This window comes from Megascapheus bottae, chromosome 1 (assembly GCF_031878675.1).
Source record: "Megascapheus bottae isolate mThoBot1 chromosome 1, mThoBot2.hap1, whole genome shotgun sequence".
NCBI lineage: Eukaryota > Metazoa > Chordata > Mammalia > Rodentia > Geomyidae > Megascapheus > Megascapheus bottae.
Window position 1 is genome coordinate 104,998,778 of NC_143509.1, and position 22,024 is coordinate 105,020,801.

General features: G+C 44.2%; 1 protein-coding gene across 13 annotated transcripts in view; it reads left to right on the forward strand.

Annotated features, from left to right (window-relative positions):
- Window positions 1–882: 882 nt before the first annotated feature.
- The window catches only part of Pcbp3 (poly(rC) binding protein 3), a 180,679-nt gene continuing 159,537 nt past the window's right edge, over window positions 883–22,024 (forward strand). For all 13 annotated transcript variants that reach the window (XM_090350672.1, XM_090350707.1, XM_090350690.1 and 10 more), the window contains exon 1: window positions 883–1,018. The gene's annotated coding sequence lies outside the window, so the exon portion shown is untranslated. The remainder of the gene's footprint in view (window positions 1,019–22,024) is intronic.

Below are 22,024 nucleotides of genomic sequence, written 5' to 3' on the forward strand. Positions count from 1 at the left end.
GCAAAGCAAGGAGAGGTAGCCCAGGAGAGGTGCACGGAGGATGACGAAGGCAAGCGAGCTGGACATCCAGGTTTTTGGAGAAAGCCAGCGGGGGGCTTGGTGGCCGTCCTCCCGTCCGCTTCGGGCTGGGGTGGAGAGCCGGGGCGCCGCGAGCCCAGGGCCCCGGGCTCGGGGAGCGGCGCCGGGGGTCGTGGGGCTGCAGGGCCACCTCGCGTCCCCTGCCGCCGCCCCTGGCCTGCCCACCTGTGCCCTGGAGCCCCGCCCCCTGCCCTGGGTCTTCAAGCCGTGCTCCTCCCCTCCTTCCCTCACCCCGTAGGGTGGCTCTGTTCCTACCTCACACTGCCACGCCCACGGATCCCTCCGCTCCGCTTCCCACCTGTCTAGGGCTCCTCCCTACCCGGGTCCCGCCCCGCCGCTCTGGAGCCCCGCCTTCCAGGACCCCACCCTCCCACGGCCCCGCCCCGGCCAGTGGCCAGCCTCCTCGGAGCCCCGCCTCCTCGGAGCCCCGCCTCCTCGGGGCCCCGCCCCAGCCAGTGGCCAGCCTCCTCGGAGCCCCGCCTCCTCAGAGCCCCGCCTCCTCGGAGCCCCGCCCCAGCCAGTGGCCAGCCTCCCTGGAGCCTAGTCTCCCACGGCCCCGCCTCCTCGTCCTTCGCTGCTTATTGGCTTTCTACCCCCGAGCTCCCAGGCTCTGATTTGTCGCGTCGATTGCCGTCACGACATTCAATTGGCCCGCGGTGCCCGCTTTTGCCGACCCTGCCCCCGGGCAGGGGCGTGGCCAGGGACGGTGAGCCGGGCGCGATTGGTCGGAGCCGCGGAGGGGGCGGGGCCTCGCCGCGCGCAGCGCTCCAGCGGGAGCGCTCGGAGCCTCCACAGCCGCCTCGGTGGAGAGACGCGGCGACCGCACTTCGCCGCCTCAGGGTCCGCGAGACACCCGGGCGCCGCCTCTGCCCCGCCCGGCCCTCAGCATCCACCTCACCCGGCCGACCCGCTCCTCGCCACCCGCCCGTAGGCCGGACAGGTGAGTGGGAGAGGCGGCGAGGAGGGGTGGGAGCGAGGCCCCTGGGCGATTCGCACACCGGACCTGGCGGCCGAGCCCGCGAGGGGCCGCGGCGGCCAGCTTCGCTGGGTTGGGGAGCGCCGGAGGGCCTCGTCGGAGCGGGGTGTCCGGGAGCAGCGGGGTCCTGGTGGTGGGGTCCCGGGCGGTGGCCGAGGACCCGGGGCCGAGCTGGGGTCTGAGAAAGACCCGCGTCCGGGCGCGCGGCGGCGCGGGGCTGCGGGGCTCGCGGGGTCCTGGGCGCGGGCGGGTCGGGCGCTGGGCGCGGCCGGGCCCGGGCGGGGCCGGGGTGGAGGCCGGGCCGCGGCGCGCGGCGTCGGGGCCCGAGCGGGCGGGCGGAGCGGCCGCGGGACCCCCACCTCCGCAAGTTGTCTGCGGGACCGGGAGCCGCCGGGCTGCGGCCGGGCTCAACAGCTGGGATCTCCGTGCCTGGACTTGGGCGGCTCCGGTCCCCAAACCTCACAGATGCCTGGTGACGGAGCAGAGGTCTGGGGACACCGGGACACGCGCGGCGGGCGCTGTGCCGGGCGGGCGGGGAGGGGGCGCGGGGAGGGAGCGCGGGGCGGGGGCGCGGGGAGGGGGCGCGGGGGCGCGGGCAGGGCGGGCAGGGCAGGGGCGGGGAGGGGGCGCGGGGCGCAGGGCGGGCGGGGAGGGGGCGCAGGGCGGGCGAGTCGGAGGCGCAGGGCGGGCGGGGCGCAGGGCGCAGGCCTCCAGCCTCAGACCCGGGGTCTCCGCTCCTCGCTCCTCTTTTCTGCACCGTCCGTCCTGAGAATCAGAGCTGGCGCCGGGGTCCCGCGGCGGCGGCGGCGACGACGACGACGACGACTTGCGCTTTTGGCCAGTGTAGTTTGTGCGTTGGGCGGGAGGGGGGCGGCGAGCCCGGCTTCTCTCGGGCCCCGCTTGCTCTGCTCGGAAGTGCTGCTTCGCGGGCGCTGAGCTCCCTCAGCTGGGTGGGATTCTCCGGCCTGTGTTCCTGGGAGTCGGGTCCGAGGACGGCCAGTGGCCCCCCCTCCTCCACGGCGTCAGAAACACGCAGTCCTGCGTGCTCTGCATTCGGGCCGTGGGGCTGCCCGCCGCGGGCCTCGCCGAGACCCTTGGTGGCTGGACGGGGCGGGCGGACCCTGCCTGCCAGCTGTGCCCTCGAGCACGGCCCGAGCACCTCTGGAACTGGACTGGGGCATTCCTTCCGCCGCGCAGGCGCGCCATTGAGAAGGGCCACCCTGGAGACTCCCAGGCTCCTCCAGCACGTTAATTCACGGTCTCCGGAGCATCCCAGACACGTCCCCGCCGCGAGGAGGGCTGCAAAGCTGTGCCGTCTGGAGGGACCCCCGGGAGACTGGATGAGGTTTTCAGTCTGTACGTCTGACAGCTGTCCGTGCTGTCACCGACCCCTGAACCCTTCCACGTGTGTGGTTTTCACTAGTGTGTGGAGGTTGCTGTACTACGCACGTTCAGTGCACAAGTTGGACATTCAGGATTGTGAGACTTTTTTAAAGTTCTGGTTTGATAAATTCGGTTTTTGTCGTGGAGGAGATGGGCACCCCTACAAGTAGTGTTGGCTAATGGTGATACTAGGCCTAGCAATGTCACAGTCCCAGATATCTGTCACTACCCAGGAGAATTTCCACTCACGTTGACTAATAGTGAAATTTAGCGGGGGTGAGGGAAGAACAGGAGTGCCTTCTTTCTTTCTTTCTTTTTTTCTTCCTTCCTTCCTTCTTTTTTTTCCCCCCCAGATAAGGTCTTTGTTGCCGGGCTAATCTTGAACAGGTAACTTTCGTGTCTCTGTCTCCACCACAACCAGCCTGGTTGCTTGTTTGAAAGGAGGTGTCCTTTTTCCCTCCCCACCAACCCCCCTCCCCGGCCCCATCCCCTTGGTTGGAGGACAGCAGACAGCACATCCAGCTGTGAATTTGTAACACTTCGGTGACATGAGGTCCTTGAAGCAATCCAACCACTCAAGGTTGGAGTCCCTGGAGTACTCCCGGACTCAGCCATGTGCCACAGTCTCTTCTGTTTTCATGGAAATCCCAGGGCTTTATTGGAAAAGCACCACTGAAGCAGATTTTTGTGGATGGAAGCTGTCTATCTTCTTTGTGAAGGCGGCTAGTGATGGGAACATAAGCATTTCCGAACAGCTCGGAGTGCTCCGTGCCCTGCAGGTCCACTGTCCGTGGTGCTGAACCCTGGACTCCTGTTGTCCCCTCTCAAACTTCCTTTCCAGTGGGAGAGTGGTCTTGGAGCATGTTTTAAAATTAACTCCAGGAAGTGGTGCTGGGGCTCAAGGGGTAGGGCGATAGCCTTGAGCTGAAGAGCTTAGGGACAGTGCTCAGGTCCAAGGTCTGTGGAACTTGAATGAAAGCATAAATTTATTTATTTATTGCCAGTCCTGGGGCTTGAACTCAGAGCCTGGGCGCTGTCCCTGAGCTTCTTTTTCTCAAGGCTAGCAAGCTACCACTTTAGCCACAGCACCACAGCACCACTTCCAGCTTTTTCTCTTTTTGTGGTACTGAGGAATAGATCCCAGGGCTTCATATATGCTAGGCAAGCACTCTACCACTAGGCCACCTTCCCAGCCCTGAGAATATAATTTTAAAATCAAACTGTTGATTGATTGATTGGTTGGACTTTGAACTCAGGCCTTGAATATACAAGGCAATTGCTCTGCCACTTGAGCTACATTTTCAGCCTTTTGATTTCTAGTTATTTTTAGATACAGCATTGTAGGGCCATGATCCTTTTGCCCATGGCTCCTGAGTTGTGGTTCTTGTCAAGATGGGTCATTGCTTCCTGAATAGATGGATTACAGATGTGAGCTGTTATTCCAGGCCTGATATCTCTTTAGACAATTGTGCTGACTCAGCATGGCTTTCTTTTCCCCCTCCCCTCTTTTTTGTTTAATCTTTCTTCTCTCCAGGTGGGGGTTTTACTAGAATATGAATATCAAGTAACTTACAGTGAAATTAAATGAGATTCTGTTTTTAAATAACTATCCTCAATAAAATAAGCTTGTATTTAATATGTATGTGTATCTGTGTGTGGCAATGGTCCTAAAACAATGTTTGTTCCTAAACAATGCAAGCTGTATCACTCTTCCACCTCCCAGGCTTTGGTGGAGTGAGGCTGAGAATGCTGGGTTTTGTTAATTGGGAGGCATTCCTATTTCTATTGTGTTGAAGCAACAGCTACTCTCTCATGTACAATTTTGAGAAATGTAAATCATTTTAGATAGATCCTGTGTTTCTCCTGAGGTTAATTTTGTCAGTTACTTTAGATTTGCCCCACAGGTTAGCAATAAAAATAGTGATGGTTGTCATTTGTGTACAGATATGCTTCCACATGATAGTAAATTGTGCACTAGGCTGAGTGGATAGTTGGAATATTTTATTTATTTTCTCTTCTTGTCTGAGTGAGTTTTTTCACCCCACTTGTCATACCATGTTACTTGTGGTGTGTCTTTGGTTGAGGGGACCTCAGGGAAGCTTCTCACTTCAGCCAAACTTTAGTGGTACTCTGAGTGTCTGCTCTCTAAAGAGCAAAGAGCAGCCACAATCTCTCAGCAAGTGAGACTGAATTCTTGTCATTGAAGGCCTTGTCAGCTCAGACTGAGTAAGGACTGTATGGATATTGTTGTGGTAACATACACAGAAAGCCATCTGAGTGGGTGAGCAGGGATGGTCCATTAGGCTGGGACTCAGGGAGTTTAAGAGAGGAGAGACCCTTTGCTCTGAGCTTATAGAATGAATTAATTGGGCATAGATGGGTATAAGTTGATTAACAAAGACGAGAAGGTTGGAGGACTGGAGTGTATTGATATGAAGATGGAGGTGTTAGGATCCTGTATGGATGTGGTGGGAGAGTAGAAAGGGATTGTGTTGTAAGTAGAAGGATCATTTTCCAAGGCTCTCCATATCATAAGGAAGGCAACAGGTGAAAGGAAGATTTCTTCTCAGCTGATTTAAAATAAAATAGGGAGATGACCATCAGTTATCTGAGTGGGCTCAAGTTCATCACAAGTTTCCTTAAAGATGGAAAAGGGAACAAGAGTGTATGACCATTCTAGCTGCTGTGGCCGACTTTGAAGATGAAGGTCACTGGCCACGGACTGTGGGCAGATCCTAGAAAAGGGAAGAAGATGGGTTTTCCCCTAGATCCTCCAGAAAGGAATTTAGCCCCTGATCATTGCCTAGACGGACCCCCATCTGACTATTGACCTCCCAAACTATAAGATAATTAAAGGTGGTATATTAAGACAAGTTTATGGAACTTGGTATCAAGAATAGCAGACCCATGCAGGTTGGGACTCTGGTCTTTGCAGTAGTCATTGGAAAGTTTATGGAAGAGATTACATAACCAGATTGACTTCAGTTCCCCTAAGTATGGTTCTAAACTCCAGTCTCACCTCCTGGGCATGACAGCATCTGATGCTGTCTTAATGTGGCCTAAGTCCCATTTCCAGCCTTCCCCGACAGCTGCTCTTTCCTCCATCTTCCATTGGATGACCTTTCCTTGGTGCTGGCCACCTGGAAGAGAAGGGGCCAGTGCACACTACTATGATTGTACAATCACAGCGTCGTTGTGGCCAAATTACTTTCCAACCGTGTGATTCTTCACATTCTAATTCTTGGTGTCTTTTGGTGTTTTAGTTGTCAACATGAATGAAATATCTCACTGTTTTAATTTGTATTTCCTTGATTACTTGTGACTTTGAGGATTTTTACCCATTTTGTTTTTGGCCTCTTGGGTTTCCTCTCCTATAACTTATGATAGAGATGCTGTTTTGGTGAACAGATGGCTTAATTTTATCAATCATTTCCTTATGGTTTGTGGTGTAGAGTCTTATTTATGAAATCTTATGTTACTTTCAGGTCATACAATATCGTCTTCTTTTTTTAAAAAGACCATTTGCCTTTATGTTCTACTTGGAACTTATTTTTGTATGGGGTATGAAGTCGAGATCCAATTTTAGAATTTTCCACATGCCAGTACACATGTGTCATTACCCTTATCCAATACTGCCCTTTCCACTGATCTGCAAATGTCCCGAATGGTGGAATGCAGCACCCTGTCTCCCTGAGTACATAATGATAACTTGGTTTCTTTTTTTGTGGTCCTTAAATCTTTGATTTTTGGTCTTATTTATTTTACTTGGACTATTAGACAAAGAAAATCTAATAGTGCAGGAAAAATCTTATCCAATTTCTATTTTTTCACTTTAATCATATTAAAGGCTTAATTCTGTGATGGTGTTTTGTCGATTCATTAGTTTAAGGGTGATCTCATCTACTAGTATTGTGATAGAATCGTTTAAGAAAAATCAACTGGGTGTAATGACAGGCACCTGTGATCCCACCACTCAGAAGGCTGAGGCAGAAGGATTAGTCCTGGGTAAGATTCTGTCTCAGGAAAACAAAATGAATTGAAGCAAACCCCATAAGTATATTTTGATTTTTGTCAAATGCTTTTCTAATTTAGTTTGATAATTTTGTTTCCTTTTTTGTCTTTTTCAAACTGACAAAGGTTAAATATCTTCTTCTTCTTCTTCTTTTTTATTGCCAGTCGTGGGCTTGAGCTCAGGGCCTGAGCACTGTCCTTGGAATTTCTCAAGGTTAGAGCTCTACCACTTGAGCCTCAGCACCATTTCTGGCTTTTTTATATGTATGTGGTACCAAGGAATCAAACCCGGGTTTTCGTGCATGCTAGGCAAGCACTCTACCACTAGGCCAAACTTCCGGCCCCTTTTTCCCTTCTTTCTTCTTCTTCCTTCTTCTTTCCATCTGCTTTCTTTCTTCTCCTTTCTTCTTCTCTTTTCTTCTTCTTCTTGTAGTGGGGCTTGAACTCTGGGTCTGGATGCTGTCCAGACTCAAGGCTAGCACTCTACCACTTTGAGCCACAGGTCCATTTCAGTTTTTTTGTGGTTATTGGAGATAAGAGTCTCATGGGCTGCACCTGCCTGGGGGGCCTTCAAACTGTGATCTCAGAGCTCAGTCTCCTGGGCAGCTAGGATTACAGCCATGAGCCACTGGCCCCTGGCTGCATACCCAGATTTTTATTGGTTGAGATGGAAATTTCCTGAACTTTTTGCTCAGGCTAGCTTCACAGCCTTCTAGTAGCTAGTGAGCCATTATACTCAGCTACAGAATTACTTCTTAAATGTTCCATGTTGCTCCCCTTTAGAATATGGAGAATTTTGGAGAAGCAGTTACCTGCTTTGGAGAGGCCAATGGTCTGTCTGCTTACATATCACTGCTGGTTCCAGGTGGGTTCAGAGGTGGAATTTTTCATATGGGCAAACTGAACATTGGTAAATATTAGCAATATTCATCCATCAGGAAGGAATTGATCTTGCTTTGAGTGAGCTCCGACCTGACTGGGTTGCTCTCTAGATGTTATATATAGGCTTTTCAGGTCTGCTTGTTGGTCAGCAAGTGACCAGTTGGCAAGTGCATATGAAGACAATATGTAATTTGTTTTTGTTGTGAACAATGTGTCTGAATTAGCATTGCATCACTATGGTAAAATATTTTGTAGAAGCTACTTATGAAGTAAAGAGGTTCATTTTCACTTCTGGTTCTAGAGGTTCAAGCCAAAGATTAAGCAATCCCCTGGGTTTGGGCCTCTGGTGAGGGTGGGACATCATGGCAAGAGTACGAGTTCAAGTGCTCATGTTTTCAGCAAGTCGGGGACCCAGCTCCTCCCAGTAGATCCCACCTCCCACAGCCCCTTCTAATACCACTGCTCTGCACACCAAGCCTTTACATTTGGACCTTTGGAGGACACCCATAGCATTGTTCTTACTTTCTCCAGAATCCACTTACCTGCCCACTGCTCCTATTTCAGAGGAAAAGTCTCCCCTTCTCTTTCTTCACCATTTGTCCAAATCTTAGCCTCCCTTCAAGGCTGATAGAGGTCCTACCCCAACACTGCAGTTCTCTGTTAAATTTGACCTTTAGCGAGATCTCCTTTCATTTCTTCCTACAGTATTGTCCTGTCTGCAAGGCAGAAAGCAGGGTAGTTTTGCTTACGAGTTAATTGATCAGAAGTCTTCAGCTGCAAGTACAAGCTTCCCTCCTTTGCCTGGGCTCTGTGCTGAAAGCTAGGTTTTGTGGACAACTATTAAATTAGGTCCACCATGGTCCTCATCTCACAATGTTCATGACTCTGTAGAATCTCTTGCAGGTAGAACCTGTCTCCTTAGAGTCCTGTCTGCAGGCCATATAAGTCCTGAGAAATCATTTGAACTGGCTTTGTCAAAGCTACTTCAGGCAGAAATTGAAATTCAATAAATTGAGGATTTTTTTTGTTAGCAATGTAAACACCAACAGCAGCTAGCAGCACATGTAAAATGGTTCTTGACAGAAAAAGGTTCCCCACTCTCGTTAACAAGATGACAGAATGTCACTTCCCTGCTATAACAGAAATAACAAATAGCATTTAGAATTACTGAACTTAATTAGTACTTACATTAACAATTAAAACTACAATGAGATATTCTGTTTTGTGACTTAGCAAAGTAATACAATGTCTCATGTAGAAAAACTGGAGGAAGCAGAAGTAAAAAGAAGATAATATGATTTAAAGACTTACCTCACAAAGATACTCATTTTTTTCTGTACACATACAATACTCATTTTTTTCTGTACATATACAATATACATATCCAAAAGATGGCATTGAATAATACATTTTTTTTTGCCAGTCCTGGGCTTGAGCTCAGGGCCTGAGCACTGTCCTTGGACTTTCTCAAGGCTAGAGCTCTACCACTTGAGCCTCAGCACCACTTCTGGCTTTTTTCTATGTATGTAGTACCGAGGAATCGAACACGGGTCTTCATGCATGCTAGGTAAGCACTTTAACCACTAGGCCAAACTCCCGGCCCCGCAATAATACATTTTTATGAACTTTTTTTTTTAAACTTTGGGTTTGGGCTGTAGCTCAGTGGTAGCCTGTTTTGTATTCATAAGGCTCTATGTTCAATTCTTAACAATAAATAAATTAAAAGCAATTTTTTTATTAAATGGTGAGCTTTTCTATCTGTCATAGTGCTTTCTTCTCAATTATGATTTTGAGTAGTTGTGTAATCTTTCAGTGGATATCCCAATTGACCAAATCACTTTGTGAAACTGGACTGCTTTAAAATGTTTAGTATAATGCTTAGGTAAATATTCTAAAAGCATCACACACATATATTGCTTATTACTTCTAAAGATTACATTTCTAAAGGCAAAACTATCAAGTCAGATCATGAAAAATGTTCATAAGCCTTTTGATGCTTAACTATCCAGCTCCCAACATTTCTAATAAATAACATAAAACTTAGATGCTTGTTTCTGTAACTGACCAGGTTGGGATAGGACAGGACTATTGATTTTTGAGCATTTAGGTTCCTGTTTTCTTAACCATTTGCAAAGTGCTTTTAAATTATTCATTGAAGTGCAATATGGATTCTATTTATAGAACCTTTGCGAATGAGATCGTTCCCTTAATGTTTGGGGAAAAAGCTTACAAATTGTAAGTGGTTATTGCTTCCTTGTCTTTGTAAAATTTCTATTCTATCTACCCTTTCTTTGTTTTGTAGTCAATGAATTAGACACAGACTCAGAGGGGGTTGTGGGCTTGCTCAGATAAAATGGCTATGTTAGCAAGAGACCTCTTTATTATTACTTTTTATTACCTTACATTAGTTATAAAATCTTTCTTTAAAATAGTTCTCCTAACCCTAAAGTAATGGATGTTTATTTAGACAATTTGTAAAATATTTATTAGCATCAAAATCAGAATGTCTTGATGATTTTATCACTCATCAGTGACAACTGCAGAAACCTTAAGTTGGCCATGGCAACTTATTCTTATAATGCATGGCTGAAATCCCAGGACTGATATTTGAGATTTTTGCATTCAAATTTATGAGTAAAATTAGCTTATAATTTCCTTTCTTATACATGTTTTGTTCCAACCAGACATTGTTTAATTTACTAATTGTGACTTTCCCTTTTTTCTACTCTGTTCGCTTAAGATGACCTTTTTCATGATAGATAACACTTCATCCTACATTTTTATTTCCATTATTGTTTAATGTGCTAATTTCTGTTACATTTTTATTTCCATTATTGTTTAATGTGTTAATTTGTTAAAATTTTCCCCTTGATTTTCATATGTAATTTAGAAAGGTACTTTAAAAAGTCCAGACACATGCATATTTTCTGATGATCTTATTGTTTTCTAGCATAATTACTTGCCAAAAGATCTTACTTGCAGTGATTTTTACTTCTTTGAAACTTGTCCATTTTCTAGATGTGATCAAAGTACACTATAGTCTGTTTAGCTAAGTTGCTAAACATATGACTCATATCTGTTTTCTTAAATTAGTTTAAGACTGATTGTAATACTCAAAAAGGTATTTACAGTTTCCTTATGATTATGGATTTGTCTTATTTCTCTTAGTACTTCTGTCAGTTTTAATTCTTTTATCTTTCTAGGTCATATTTTTAGGTGCATGCACATTTTGAATTGTGTCTTCTTGATGAGCTGAGTCTTCCATTAGCCAGGCTTGGCTCCAGTGTTGTGTCTCTGCTTCTGTGGTTGGGAGGTGTGTGGGAAGTATGTTGGCTGTTCATGTAGCCAGCTTAGATATTTGCAAAATATCTTTTTTTTTATCATTTAGCTTTCAGCCTTACAGTGGTCTTATACTTTAGATATCTTTCTTACAAGTAAGGAACATGTCAGGTTTTTAAGATGTAATGTTACATTTTTTTGTCCTTTTTTGTAACACTAGGCTCATTTGTAGTAAATGTTTACTGATGTTTTAGTCTAAAATCCACAGTCCTATGTGTATTTTTTTGTCTTGCATTTCTGTGTTTTTTTTCTTTTCTTACATATTTTAAACTTATACTGTGGGTTTTCTTTTTTTTTAATCATTCAGTTTTCCACCTTCTCCAGTAGAATAGAAGTTATGATCAATTTTTCTTTTAGTGGTTAACATGAAATTCTATGAGGTTATTAACTTATCTAGATAATGCAATAGAACTTTCCTTCTACACAGTTCAGAAATCAGCTTTTAGAGTGCTTGAACTTGATTTATGTCCTGTAGATATATATGTACTTCTTATATAATTTAGTTCTTTACTTAAAAAAACTCAGTGAAATAATATCAATTGTCTTATTACCTTAGTAATATTGGTACTAACAGTATTGTATTAGCAATAACATTAATAATCATAGTCGTTTTATTTATATTTAATTTTTATTCTTTCGTTGCTTTTCATTGTTTTCTGACATTTCTGACTTTTTTTTTTAATGTAGGTCATGGAGCTTGAACTCAACCTGGGTATTGTCCCTGAGCTCTTCAGCTCAAGGCTACTGCCCTACCCTGGAGCCAAGCCTCACTTCCCATTGTCTAGAGGTTAATTGGAGATAAGAATCTCAGGTTCTTTTGTGCCTAGGCAGGCTTTGAACCTTGATCCTCAGATCTCAGCCTCCTGAGTAACTAGGATTACAGGCATGAACCACCTCGGCTGGCACATTTCTGACTTTTATTCTGGGGTAATTTCCCTTGATTCCAGAGGGCCTTTTGATTTTTTTTTTTAGAAATTCTGTTATTTCCGTTCAGTTGGTACAAGACACTATTTCTGTTCCTAGAATACTTTTATTTCACCTTTAAATTTTTCTTCAATTAAATTTTTCAATATAAACAAATCACAAAAATTAATCTTTGTAGAAATAAGCCCTTTTGTCGAGAAGATATTTAAGCAATAAGGTATTATTAATGGGTTGAAGGTATAGTTCAGTGGGTCCAGTGGGAGGTGATTAAGTCTTTAAGAGAGATTACCAGTTTTCTTTCTAGAATGCTTTCTCATTCTCACAGAAAGCACTTCAAGAACAGGTTGTTAAAGAGAATCTGAATCTCCCTTACATCACTGCTCAGGCATGTCTTCTGCATGTGCTCAGACCCTTTTCTGCTTCTCTACTGTGTTGTAAAGCCTTAGCCAAGACCTTGGCTTTATGCTTTTTGTCTTCTCCAGCCACTAGAATCACAAACCCAATGACTCTTTACTTTATATGTTACTAGGCCTAGGTATTTTTATTTTTTTTAATAGCAACATAAAATGGACTAAGATATGGAATATTGCCATTTGGACAATAGTATATTTTTCCAGGTCAGGTACAGAGGTTTATTTGTTAATAAGTAATTTTTTAGTAACTTCCTGATGATGTATTCTTTAAATATGGCTTATTTTAGTTTTTCTTAAAACATTTAAGATAGATTATTTAAAATTGTTTTCTCATATACTCAACATTGAAACTTCCTTAGGAATAATTTGTATTGATTGCTCTCCCCCCCCAGGATTGACAACTCTACATTCAAAATAATCTAATTAGCAGTTTTGCAATTCAGATTCTTCTTCCTTCCTTGTGTTTCTTTTGTTGTTTTTGTGCTTGCTATAGTAGTTTCTGTTTATATAATAACTTTCTTAAATATTCATACATACATACGTGTGTGTGTGTGTGTGTGTGTGTGTGTGTGTGTGTGTGTGTCCGTGTCCATCTCTACATGGCTAGCATAGTGTCAGCTAATCATTAGGTAGGGATTTCCTTGGACACCTGGAATCAGTAAGTCTTCTGCTCTTTCCCAGAGGGTCTGTGTTTGTTGGGAAATGCTTCCATCCCTAACATGCCAGTTTACACCTCTGATTTAGCCCTTACCTCCTGCTTCTACAGTCTCCCACTCAGGCCAGTGTGAGGGCTTGGGTCCAACAGGAGCAGTGTCATCTTTTTTTCTCTGAGAAGTCTCATAACCTTGAACTCTTATGTATGCATGTGGCCTTTTAGATTTCCATGAATCTGAGATTTCCAAATTTTATTCATTCCCTCTTCAGTTTTTAGGTTAATCTATCATTAGTGACAACAGTGTTCTTACTGTTGTCCAGTATCTCAGTAGTCACAGAATTAAGTAGTTGCCTTTAATCATTTTGACAGAAATATCTGAGGAAAGTACTTTTCAGATGGGGAGAGTTTTGAGTCAGGTCAAGCAAAGACAGCCATACAACTGCAATCTTTTAATTGTACCACATGACAGCTCTCTAGGAGTAAGACTGAAGGAGTTTCAGCTTGTGCTGCTCCCTGGATGGCTTTTAGGCTGTTTATTTTTAAGACTATTGTGGAATAGAGAGTTGGGTGGAGGGAGTAAGAGTAATAGGGAAAAGTAAAACACTATAGATAGTTGCATATCAAGAGATTATCTTTTTTTAATAAATGCTCTTCAGAATGTACAAAACTTTAATTAAAATGTTTCCTTTAAGACTCAATGAGTTCTGAGACCAACTAGCTGAGTGGAACAAAGATGTGAAAGCTTATAGGTTTCAGTGCAAAGCGAGGATGGCTTCCCAGCAGATGATTCATAAAAGGCATCTGTATAAGTGAAAGGGAGAAACCTGCAATCTTGGAGACAGACTGGGCCATCTCCAGATGGGGAGTCTTTGTGGGGCCTTTCTGTGTGTACACTTTTAGCCTTATGCCTTATCTTTGGGGTGCAGAAGTAACTTTCCTACTTGGTAAAGTCCATATGTCTGTGCTATCTCTAGATATGTTATTCTCTCTCTCAGGTTGTTCCCTCCACTCCTATAAGCTTCTCTATTTATTTGATGCTCTGCTGAGCAGTGTGAATAACAGTTCTCCGACAGCTGGCTCCCCCTTTTCTTTTCTCCTTGAGCTGGGTATGTGTGTGTGCACATGGATGCCCTCATGTGACTGGGGACAGTTTCAAGTGTTTTGCAGTACGTGAAGTAGGTCTTCTTGTTGCCAACTCCCTGGCATGGTTTTGATTCTGGAATCATTCCTCTTCAGAGAATCCATTTTTGTATTAATTCATCTCTGGTGAAATATATATTTAATCATATACACGTTTTAAAAAGGAAACTTTCTGAAGTCTTTCTTTGGGAATCTAACCCATTAAAAAATTTATCTCTGCTTCTTCACTTCCTGGAAACTATATTTTCATGTTAGTTTTCTGGGGAGATCTTACAAATGCAGGTATGCTAGTCCACCTTTTAAAATGTTTTTTTAAACTATGTTCACATTGGAAAATTAAGCCTGTCTTATCTCATGGAAGAAAGAAAGAAAGATGATGAGGAGGAAGGGGGGGCCCTGAAATACTTCATTTTTTCTGAGTAAGGAACAACATAAATAAGATAAATTAAGTTGATGAAAAAAAATCAATTTTGTTTTCAAATCCCAGTGCTGAGGGCAGCTTAGAAAGGCCCCCTGCATGCCTGACTGACTGGCTGGTGCTTGAGCTCCTTTGTGGAGTCTGTTTCTTCTCTGAAGAAAGGCAGATGGGAGTGTCTGGCTTGGGCTTCTCCTGGGGCTGTTGTGGGAGTGAAGTAAGATGAGTAATGTGCAAACATGCTTAGAACTAAAGCACTCTGGGTAGATAAAGCATTATTATTTCATCCTGCAGTACTTTTAGGGGATAAATAATTTATTTAGCTCACTGAGTCTATCCTCTGAGGACAGATGCTCCTACTGTCAGGTGCCCAAGCTGACCCTGGGGAACTGATGGCATTGTAGAGGTAAGGGTTTCTGTGGGCATACCTTTCTGAGTTTTGTGGAATTGGTGCTAGGTAGCTTCATATTTCTATGTCAAGCACCCATGGCAATTAACTTCCAGAGAGAAAAGATTTATTTTAGTTAATGATTCTGGAGGTTCTGTTACGCAATTGGGTGGGCTCTATAAATTCAGACCTGTGAGAGGGCTGCATATCCTGTCAGAAGTGTGGGGGTGGAATTAGACATCAGAGAACTGAGGGACGTGGGTCTTCCACCCTCTTTTAGAGAAACCCCAAATGACCCAGGAAAACTCTCTAGGTCTAGGTTGAAGGTTCCAACCAAATTCTAATACTTCTACCTTGAGGATCAGTTCTCAGCATGAACCTTTGAGAGATGCAAGCCACATTCAAACCATGGAAACCATGTTTCTTACTAGTGTCTTCTGTAACCTCCTTTGATTAGGTGGTCACTGAATTATTTTAAGTATATCCTTACTTAAACAGATAATAATGAAGTAGATTCTTTGCTTACTGAAAAAATTTTCATCTGGAAGTAGCCATAGTTCTCCAGGTTTCCTTATGAAACCAAAGGTTTGAGGTTATTCGCCTTTCCAAAAACAAGCCATGTATGATTCCTGGGACTAGTGTGGAAGTAGACATTGCCATAGGGCATGGGAATGGGTTGTGGGCCCTTGATTCCTTCAGGGGTCTGTGGTCTTGGCTTGTTTTCTACCTCCTGAAGCGGTGCTCTAGTCCCCACATAGAATTACCCCTTCTCCTGGTTCATCTGCATGTTAGTAGGGAATTTGGACATGGTGCCTATCGTTTCTGTTTCCCTTCCCTGGTACATGATGCATCTCCTGAGCACAGCTTTTCCTGAGCCAGTTGGTTGTGCCTTGGGATATTCCTGGTCCCCTGTTACAAGGTCCTAAGTGGCCTTGCTTTCTGGAACAGAAGATGGCAGAAGCAAGATCCTAGGCTTGTAGGACTGAGAAAAGTCAAGCTCTTGGCCATTCCTTTCTCTAGGCCCAGAGGGCTTTCTGGGAGTATCAGAGTATGGGTCAGTACAGACAGCATGTAGCATGGTGCGTCATATTTTACTCCTATGCTCGGCCAAGGCTGAAGTCTTGGGCTGGTCTGTCTGCCTGGTGTCCTTGCTGCAGGAGTGATTTTGTTCAGGTATATATGACCCTACAGTCAGGGAAGTGCATTGAGGGAAGTCACAGGGAAGGCACCACTTTTGTACAGTGTCCATTAGGCAAGGTGAAGATTGGGCTATCAAGCTGAAAGAGGTTACAAATTGCTACTGAACAAAGGATTAAAATGCAACTCAGAGAGGACAGTGACATCCTGAAGGCTATGTCTCATGAGTGTTTGCTAAGGACTGGGCTTGATACTGAGCATGCTCTAAGCATGCTGGACTACTTACTCCCTGTATTCACCTATTACCTCTGTTATACCCACAGTCAGCCAGGAACTTATCTTTATGATCTGTGGGTACTCAGGACACCCTAGAAACTTTAGGTGGAAGTTCAAAGCTGTTTTCAAATGACATCATGACATTATGTTCTCTTCTGCTGCAGTCATTTTCCTTGGTGACCTTTTACTGAAGACGTTAAGAGAGCTGGCAAGGGCTTCAGACAAGACTGGAGTACCATACACTACTGGCAGTGAAGTTAGCATCATTGAAGAACATTTGGATGAAGCAGAAAGAATTAATTTTGTTAAAATTTGACATATGAGTACTGCTAGGGTTTAGATGTGGTTTGTGTTCCTGAAGCTGGAGGCATGATTTCCTTCTTGGCTGCGTAGGGGTGACATTTAAGAGGCCATTAGGTCATTGAGGACATGCTCTAGGAAAGAATTAGAGGGCAGTTGTAATGAGAAAGTGTGAGCCTGACCCTTGAGCAATTCTGGTGATGTGATCGCATGGAGACTTCTGCCTTCATAGTGCTATTGCTGTTAGGTTGTCTGTCACCAGAAGCTGAACTACTAGGGCTGCCTGATCTTGAACTGTCAGCCTTCAAAACCACAAGCAAACCTATTTTCTCTACTAAGTTACCTAGCCTTAGCTATTTTGTTCTAGTAATGAAAGCTGGGCTAATAAAAGTGAATATCATTTATTTATCTACTTAGTTTTGGTACTAGAGGTTGAACTCAGGATCTTACACTTTCTAGGCAGGCACTCTATCATTTGAATCAGACTTCTAGCCCATTTTTTTCAAGATTTTATTACCATTGATTTTTACAACATGTTTCAGATGTCATGTTTAACAAACAAGTATTCAAGAAGGGAATCTCTATATATAATCACTAGTACACAGATTTTAGAGCATATTAAATTTAAGCTGAGTCTTTGTATATCATAGATATGCATTAATCTATGTAATAAAACATTATGTCTGTCGAGTATATATCCCATCATAGATTTTTATACCTATGTAGTGATGTTTATATTTCCAAGACCATGTCCGTAACTTTGGTACCCAAATACTGAGTCATCCCTTTTATACTGTTTGAATCTAATATCCACATATTAAGGAGACCATGCACCTTTTGTTCCTTTGGTCTTGATTTATCTCACTCAACATGATTTGCTCTAGTTTCATCCACTTTCCAGTGAATGCCATTATTTTATCTTGTCTATTACCTCTAGCCCATTTTTATGTTGATTATTTTCAAGGTAAGGTCTCACTTTCCTCCCAGACTAGTCTATGTTTCTCCATGTTGCTAAGATGACAGGCACACACCATTGTGCTTCCTCTGTAGCTAGCATAACAAGTAAGCATTATTGTACCCAGTCATTGGTTAAGATGGAATCTTGAAAGCTTTTTTTTTTCCTGGGCTCAAACCATGATCCCCTTTTTCTGCTTCCTAAGTAGCTAGAATTACAGGCTGGAGCACCATGCCTTGCTTTATGTGAGTGTGTGCGCGCGCGCATGCGTGCACATGTGTGCATGTGCTGGTATTGGGCTTCTTGCTTTTTTTTTTAATTTATGGCTGGTAGTCTACCATTTGCACCATGTCCCTACTCCTGGCTTTTTGGTGATTAACTGGAATTAAAGATCTTGGATTTATTGCCGGGTTGGCTGCAAACCGCAATCCACAGATCTCAGCCTACTAAGTAACCAGGATTTCAGAGCTGAGCTACCAGGTATGAATTTTTTAATCAATTTTTATTGTTATTATAATAAAGGTGATGTACAGAGGGTGATGTGCAGTTACATGAGTCAGAGTACATTTCTTTTTGGACAATGTTGCCCATTCCCTTGCTCTTCCAGTTTTTCTCCCCTTTCCTCATCTACAAGTTGTATAATTCATTTTCAGCAGTGTCTAGTGAGTATCACTGTTATCTCTCCATTTCTGTGCTTTTCCTTACCTCCCAAAGACAAACAAGACCAAAGAAGAGAAAATGAAAACAGCAAAAAAGGAAAAAAAAGAAAAACCAACTCCTGTTTCCATTTCCTGAAGTTCATTTCAATAAATATTATTTTATATGATCAGAGGCACAGAGGCATTGTGCCTTTGTGTTCCTCTCCTAAGGGTATGCTCCTTTGATCTGTGTGAATGTCCAGAGTCCTGTATAATTCACCATGACCCAGTGTATTTTAATAGATCTAGCATCTGCATATGAGAGAAAATATGTGCCGTTTGTGTCTCTGAGCTTTGCTTACCCCACTTAACGCGATTTGTTCTAAGTCCATCATTTCCCTGTAAATGGTTGTGTAAGATTCCATTGTGTATAGGTACCACATATTTTTGATCTTGGCTGTTTCTATAGCTTGGCTATTGTGAATAGTGCAGAAGTGACCATGGATGTGTAAGTGTCTTTATCGTGTCCTCGCTTGTGATGTTAAGGTAGATGCCTAGGAATGGTATGACTGGGTTGTAGGGAAAGTCTATGCTTACTTTTTTTGAGGTAGCTCCAGACTGCTGTTCAGAGTGGTTGTAGTAGTTTACATTCCCATCAACAGTGCAATAGAATTCCTTTCCCCCACATTCTCACAAACATTGGCTGTTCAGATTCACAATGTTGACCAATCCAATTGGGATGTAGTTGTTGACTTGGGTTTCTTCTGCGGCCAAGGATGATGTACATTTCCTCGTGTGTTTCTTTGCCTCTTCTCTAAGAAGAGAGATCTCAGCTTCTTGAGTAGTTAGGATTACAGGTGTGAGCCACCTGTGCCCATCTGAGTTGTTTTTAAGCCAGAAGCCGTCATTGGAAGGAAATTGCCTGAGGAATTATTGAAACATTAATATCTTGAGTGACTTTAGACATAGATGTCCAAATTTGAGTTTGGGGGCAAAAGCCCTGCAGACAATTATGCTCTGGGTAGGAGGTCTAATTCAGGTCATTCTGTTGTCTGAACACATTTACCAGTGCTGTGGAGCACAGATCTTCACCAAATGCCAAGGTGTTTTTTTCTGTTCCTTACCTCTTAAGACTTTGTTTTACAATTATTACCTTCCAATAGAGGGTTTCAATTTCACATATCCTTTTATGTGTATAGAATCACCCCTTCTGTCTTTCTTACTCCACCTGTCCCCACCCATGTCATCGTTTCCTAGTTCCATTTATGTACACTGAGTATTATGATTTTATTTACCTACCATTCATCTTTCTAGTCATTCCTTAGGCCTTTTTGTCAAGTACTCTGGGAGAAAAGAATGTAGGACAAATTTCTAACTAAAAAGCTTCCTAAGAAGATACTAGATGGAGAGTAGGAGATAGGAAAGCTGCTGCTGCAGCTGCTGCTTTACACCAAGTTCTCAGCAAGAGCCAGTAGCCAGCTGTTGTCTAGTCTTGAATAGTCTGGTAGGTGAGAGGCCCTGAAGTCTCATTTCCCTACTTACTGTTGGAAAGTAAAGCTCATTGACTGGCTCATTCACATTTACTGGGTGCCTGTGTTACCATGAAATGGAGAAACAAAGGTGAAAGAGTCACGTTTTGACACCAGGTCATTGTCACTGGATTATCCACGTAGGAAGGAAGCATCTCTGTGGGAAGTGCTGGAACACAGGCCTGCATCTGGGTGCTGGGCGCCCTGTCTGATCACCCTGTCCAGCCCAGGGCTGCCCCAGCATTCTTGTGGAAATACAGTCAGGCTTCTCCTTGTGGGAATCTGGGGAGGAGGAATCCTAACCCATCACATTTCCCCCTCATCTCCCAGACTGTCATTAGAAGAGCACCAGAAGGATAAGGTTAAATTTTGGATTTACTTCCTACTCTTTGTTAAATATGTGTGAATCTTTCTAAAAGGCATGGTAGTACAGAGCAGTGACCAGGCACAGTTTTCCCCATATGACCAGAAAGTTTCTGCCAATATTACTCTGCCTCCTGCTAGAACACAAGCATGGCCACTGGCATGAGTAGCTCTTGTTTTTTTTTAGCACCTCAGTGGTAGAAATCAAGTCAGAAAGGCAGAGTAAGGACAAGAGCCACAGATATGGCAGCCTCCATGTGACTTTGGACTATCATACCTGCCATGAGACTTGTGTTGTCACTAGTGGGAAGTGGGAAGTGTGGTTGAGGTCTCTGCTGGGTACAGTGGAGGAAGGCAGACTGGACTTTGTTTTCTAAATTCCATCACCTTGTTTAAGAGTCAATGTCAGGAGCTTAAGCCTTCTGCCCAGGATCTTCAGAATGCAAGTAGTGGACATCTTGGCACTGAGGTGGAGTCCTTGCCCTTGGGCTGTTTGGGAGCCTTTGACCACTCCTGGCTGGGGACTTACTTTCTGGTTACCCAACCCCCCAGACCTGGATTTGGTGGTTTGTGCCTGCTTTTTTATTTCCCTTCAATGGCTTTAATTTCCTTGATGTATAAAGATTTTCCTTTGTTTATGGGCCACATTTGAGTTGCTACATGAAGCACAGGGCCGTGGCAAATGACGTTAATGAGCTTGCTGGTCTTTAAATAGCATAGCTCCTATAAAGAGAATCACCTGCTTTATAGCCTGATTTTGAGGAAGAGTGCTCACAGAGGATTCAAATGGCTACCACAACATTCAAAAGGGAGTGAGATGTTCCCCCATTCCTCACCACGAGAAGGCTAGCTGGGAAAGCATACTTCACAACAGAAATTCTGGTCCTTTGGGGTGGACCAGAGTTATCTGTCATGATGCATTAAACTCAGGTTGCATTGAAATGAAGAATGGCCATGCTAGAATTGTCTCTTTGATTATCGGAAACTTAGTCATTTGTACTCTGAGTCAGCTTAATGGCATATAATGTTCACATCACACTCTTTTGGGGGCTGGGCCAAGCAACTAGCATACTTGCCAGTATTTCAGCAATGAGCTAATCAGCCCTTGGATTCCATATTCCTGGCCCAAACTCTCTGGAATTAATGAGATCACTGCATCAGACCAGAGGTCTCATGAAGATTGCTTTTTCTTTTCCTTCATGTCACATACTGGTCCTCTCTTTCATCAAATCAGATGTAGGCTGAGTTCTGATGTGACCGTAGGGATTCAGCCCATCAAATTATTGAAAACTCTTGTCCTATGACTTGCAGGGGAGCAGTAGTACAAGAACATGTGTGTCCTCCGTGTTTGCAGTGTCAGAGAAGATAGCTACAGTAGGAAAACCAACTGATGTTCTTTTTTTTTTCCTTTTGCCAGTCCTGCGGCTTGAACTCAGGGCCTGGGCAATGTCCTTGGGCTCTACCCCTTGAGCCACAGCACCACTTCTGGCTTTTTCTGTGTTATGTGGTACTAGGGAATCAAACCCAGGGCTTCATGCATGTTAGGCAGGCACTCTACCACTAGGCCACACTCCCGGCCTAGCTGATGTTTTAGGGATGGAAGGCAGCCTTTAGGAGATGGGACTTTTAGCTTGATGTGGACAGCCTGTGGAATGGAGCTGGTACATGCATAATGTACAGTAAGACATGGCTTATTATTGTCTACACTTCAGTTTTCTAATTTGTAAAATAGATAAATCTTGTTTTCCACATCTCCCGGGGGTTACATGACAGGATAAGATGCTTGGGAAGTCAGTGTGGGGAAGGTGGACTGGCTGGGTGGACACTCAGCATCTGGTGCATGGTGCTGTGATGTTTCGTCTTGACGGCCAATTTGATTAGAATGACCAACACCTAGATTAGTAAACCACACAATTGGATATGTCTGTGGGGATGTTTCCAGAGAGAATTAACTAAGGGAAGAAGGTCCATCCTTAATATGGCCAGCACTATTCTATAGGCTGGGAGCCTGGGTTGAAATAAAGAGGCTGAATAAAGAAGAAAGTCAGGCATAGGCATCTCTTTGTCTGCGTCTTGGCAGTCTTGATGTAAGCAGCTCTGCGTTTCCATGCTTTCCCTGCAATGATGCACTGAAGCCACTGAAACCAAACCAAAATAATCTCTGTCATTACACTGTTTTCCTCAGTTATGTGTCCACAGTGACTTTAAGTCACTCATACAGT